Here is a 5,242-nt window from a genome sequence, read left to right on the forward strand (position 1 = left end):
TTACTTTGAGGTCTATTTTATCTGATATAAGTATCGCAACCCCAGCTTTTTTCTCATTTCCATTTGCCTGAAAAATGTTTTTTCCATCCCTTCACTTTCAGTCTGTGTGAATCCTTTGCTCTAAGGTGGGTCTCTTGTAGACAGCAAATATATGGGTCATGTTTTCTTATCCATTCAGCTACCCTATGTCTTTTGATTGGTGCATTTAATCCATTTACGTTTAATGTTATTATTGATAAGTACCTATTTGTTGTCATATTTTTTCTTAGTGTTTGTTTTTCTTCTTGCCTTTCTCTTTCTTCTTTTTACAGCAGCCCCTTTAGCATTTCTTGCATTGCTGGCTTGGTAGTGATGAACTCTCTTAGCCCTTTTTAATCTGTGAAGCTTCTGATTCCACCTTCAATTTTGAATGATAGTCTTGCTGGGTATAGTATTCTTGGATTCAGTACCTTGTTTTGCATCACTTTGTATATTTCATTCCATTCCCTTCTGGCCTGGTGTGTTTCTGTTGCGAAATCAGTTGATATTCTAATAGGAGATCCCTTATATGTTACTTTCTGTCTCTCTCTTGCAGCCTTTAAGATTCTTGTTTTGTCGTTGGTGTTCGTCAATTTAATTATGATGTGTCTTCGTGTCGGTCTTTTGGGGTTAAATTTGTTTGGGACTCTGTGTACTTCTTGGACTTGGATAGTTTTTTTCTTGCCAATATCAGGAAAGTTTTCTGTCATTATTTCTTCAAACAGGTTTTCTATTCCTTGCTTCTCTTCCTCTCCTTCTTTTATTCCTATTATTCGAATGTTGTTTCATTTTGTGCAGTCACATAGCTCCCTTAGGTTCTCCTCTTGCTTTTTAAGTCTTCTTTCCAATTGCTGATGTGTTTGTGTGTTTTTTCCTACCTTGTCTTCTAATTCGCTGATGCAGTCCTCAGCCTCTTCTACTCTACTCTTTAGGCCTTCCATTGTGTTCTTTATTGCAGCTATGTCATTCTTCATCTCCTCTTGGTTTCTTTTCATGTTGGTGACATTTTCATTCAGCTCCTTATAGTTCTCATTGAGTTGTGTGTATTTGTCATCCATCCGCTTAAACATCCTTATAACGAATACTCTGAATTCTTTCTCTGTTAGGCTGCTAGCCTCAAGTTCATCTAACTCCCTTTCTGGTGATTCTTCTTTTTCTTTCCTTTGGGATTTCCTTTTTGTCTCCCCATGTTTTCCTGCAATGTTTTAATTGTAGATCCAGTTGTTTTGTTGCCCAGGTTCTTTTGGGGATGGTGCTACTGGATTAACGTCAGCTTTCTTGGGTTTGTTAATCTATTGTAGCTCCTACTCGAGCTATTTGGGTTCTCCTGATGTAGGCCTATGAGCTTGAGAGGCACAACTGCGGCGTCTAGATGTCAGCAGCTGTGGGTGGGAGTGTCTCAATTTTTGCTGTCTTGCACCCTTAATTGTAATCACACATGCCCAGCAGGGACTCACTGTGGCCCCCAGGTACCTTCTGTTGGGGTGTTGGGGCTCAGGGGATCTGGTCTTTGAAAGGCGTTGCTGTGGTGCCCTGAGATCAGCAGTCGTGGGGTGAGCAGACCCAGCTTTTTCTGTTGCACCTGTGGTGGATAGGTTCTTACTCCCAGCGGTGTTTTACAGGTGCACCCTCGGTACTTTTGCCAGTGAGGCACACTGAAGGGCTCTGAAGGGTAATAGGGGTGCCTATGGGCCGGTATCCACGGTAAGTGAGTTCAAAGCTTCTACTGCTGGAGTGGCGTGCGCCCCCTACTTGTTCAAGATCACACCCAAGGAGAGCTCACAGTGGCTCCCACTAGCACCCGGTGGTTGGTTTGCTCAGTGTGTTAGTATTTGTGGAGGCGCGCTCTTTGGTCGCAGAGCTCTGATGCCCTCCGAGGGGTCCTGGCACTACAGTTGAGTAGCTGGGGTTAATGTGGGCAACCCTGCAGGAAGAGGGAATTCAGAATTTCCACTGTGGGGCTGCGCGCTTCCGTCTATGCAGAATCACACCCTTGGGTGCAAACCCTGAGCAAAGTGACCTGGGGCTGAGAACACGCAAGTGCGTGCACAGCTGGGGTTAATATGGGCAACCCTCCAGGAAGAAGGAAGAAGGAATTTTCACTGTGGGGCTGCGGGCCCCCGTCTGCACAGAATCTCACCCTTGGGTGCAAACCCGGAGTGAAGTGTCCTGGGGATGAGAGCGCACGAGTGCGTATGCAGCTGGGGGAAGCTGGGGTTAATGTGGGCAACCCTACGGGTTGGAGGAGTTTGGAATTTCCGCTGAGCGCACCCCGGTCTGTGCAGAATCACAACCTTGGGTGCAAACCCGAAGTAAAGTGACCTGGGGCTGAGGACTCGCAAATGCGTGTGCAGCTGGGGTTAATGTCTGCAACCCTCCAGGAAGAAGGAAGAAGGAATTTCCACTGCGGGGCCACAGGCCCCCGTCTGCACAGAATCTCACCCTTGGGTGCAAACCCGGAGTGAAGTATCCGGGGGATGAGACCACATGAGTGCATGTTCGTGCGAATGGGCGGGAACCAGGGGTTCTGCTGTTGGGAAGGGGGAGTTGCACTTACAGCTGCGGAAAGCTGTGTCTTTTGAGGTAGAGGTCCCAGGTTCCGTGAGTCTGCAGCTGGGGTAGCAGGATATTGGTTGGAGTGGGTGCTGGGTTGGGTCGCGGGGCAGTTCCAAGGCCTGTCTTGTTGGTGGTGTTGATGAGTTTCTACCTAAGGCCGTTCTCCACTCAAGATGGAGTGGGCTCCCTCTGTGCTAGGGTCCTGCCGTCCCGGGAGTGCCCGTAGTGGCGGTATTCTCTCTTTGTCAAGGAGAGGCTTTCTGCCAGCCCCTGCTGTTCCTGTGAGATTTAACTTTCCCTCACTCACTCTCACACACCACACGCACAACCACACACTCTCCTTTTATACCCTCACTCACTCTCTTCCTCTCTCTCCACTCCATCCTGCCAGCCGGCATCTTCCCCCCTCAAACTCCTTTCTTATCTGTGATGCCTGTCCTGCGTTGCAGAACCTGTTTCCTGGAATACTCCCATTTTACAGAGGCCATAAACCATGAACCATATACAACCCTGGAGGAGCTGGCACCAGTGCTGGCAGGCCTCTGGGTGTGGTCTCACTTCCCCCATCCCAACTCACGGCAAGGGGGGGGGCAGGCTGCAAAGCCCCACGAAGGGTCGGGAAGTCTGATCCATATTTGGGGGACAAAGGAACTAAAGTGTATAAAGGGAAAGCTTCATCCATATTCATCTCTCAGGATTTGGAGACTGACTCCCCTGAATCACAGCACTAGTGCATATGCAATAAAGGCTACTTTTCTAAATATCCTTTGAGTGCCCAGCTGATTAATTCTCCCGTGTCACCTGGCAACTTATCTGCAACAATATGACCATGTATATGTTACCTAATTACTCTATTAGCTTCCTTATGTAAAAAGTAAAGAAAATGAGTTTATATGTTTCACAGAATTATTGTGGGGTTTAAATAAGTTAATACATATTCACAATAGACAAGATATTGTATCAACCCTAGTGTCTATCAATGCATGAATAAAGAAAATGTTATCTATAATAATAAAAGCCTAAGTGACCATCACAACCGAACAGACAATTGAACAGGCTGCATGGGGCTACCAGGCTGGCAGGGCGGTTAGTTAGGGGTGACCAAACAACAGAGCAGCAGGCTGCGTGAGACAACCAGACCTGCATGGGGGGCAGTTGGGCAGTGAGGGTGCGATCAGACAGGCAGGCAAGTGAGCCGTTAGGAGCCAGTGGTCCTGGATTGTGAGAGGGATGTCCTAGATTGGAGAGTGTGCAAGCTGGGCTGAGAGGATCTGCCCTCCCCCCCCCCCCCCCCCCCGTGCACGAATTTCATGCACCAGGCCTGTAGTCTATCTATAATATTAGTAAACCATAAAAAGGAGATCCTGCTTTTATGACAACATAAATGATCATAGAGGACATTATTCTAAATAAAATAAGCCAGATAGGGGAAGACAAATACTGTATGCTCTCATTCATATGTGGAATCCTAAAAAAAAAAAATGTCAAACTCACAGAACTAGAGAGTAGAATGGTGGTTGCTGGGGGTTTGGTGGAAACAGTCAGGTTTCAATCAAAGAGTAGAAACTTTCACATAAGATGAATATGTTCTGAGGATCTAACATACAGCTTGCTGCCTGTAGATATTAAGACTGTATTATACAGTTAAAATTTGCTAGGAGAGTATATATTTAAGTATTCTTACCATACACAGACACAAAATGATAACTATGTGAGGTGATTGATGTGTTAATTAATTTGATTGTGGCAAACGTATCACAATGTATGCATATATTAAATTATCACATTGTACCCTTTAAATATATATAATTTTATTTGGCAACAATACCTCAATAAAGCAAGAAAGTTAAATAAGTTAATGCATATAAGTTGTTATTCTGTGTTATTCAGGATTTTTGGTTGCAAGTATCAGACCTTTAAAATAGCCAAAACAAAGGAAGGAATATACTAATTAATGTAATTCAGAAAGGAAAAACATGGCTAAATTACTATAGGATCAGCTGGATCCAAGATTTCAAATAATGTTATCAGGGCTTCAAAGCTTTCTCTTTTTTCTTCTCTCTCTCTCTTTCCTCGTTTTTCTCTTTACATCTCCCAGTTGGTCTCCTAGCCTTCCTTTGTTTTTGAAATCATTATTGGGCAGATTCATTTCATGTTTTGAAATATATGCCCCTTGGTTACTCAAGGATGACATTGTCTTCAATGCCCAGGTTTCAGAAGAAAAAAAAAAAAAGATCTTATCGCTCTCTGAGTTCATATATATCCCCATAAATACTTTGATTATTCTGACTGTGAATCAATCATTTTGCCCAGGGGTGTTGAGTACTCTGGTCAGGCTGGGTCATGTACCCACCACTTGGGGAGAATAGAAATATCTCCATCATGTTCAGGTCTATAAGAATAGCATGGTGCAATGATTCTCAACTCTGGGTAAACTTTAGAAATACCTGGAAACTCATTATTTCAATTTTTTCCAATTACAGTTTACATTCAATATTATTTTGTATTAGTTTCAGGTAGTACTTTATAGTGGTTAGATAATCATATACTTTACAAAGAGTGCCTCCTCCAATATTTCCAGTACCCACCTGGCACCATATATAATTATTACAATACTAGAGGTCTGGTGCACGAAATTCGTGCACTGGTGGGAGGGGGGGTAGGGGGG

The sequence above is a fragment of the Eptesicus fuscus genome, chromosome 1, assembly GCF_027574615.1.
Source record: "Eptesicus fuscus isolate TK198812 chromosome 1, DD_ASM_mEF_20220401, whole genome shotgun sequence".
Lineage (NCBI taxonomy): Eukaryota > Metazoa > Chordata > Mammalia > Chiroptera > Vespertilionidae > Eptesicus > Eptesicus fuscus.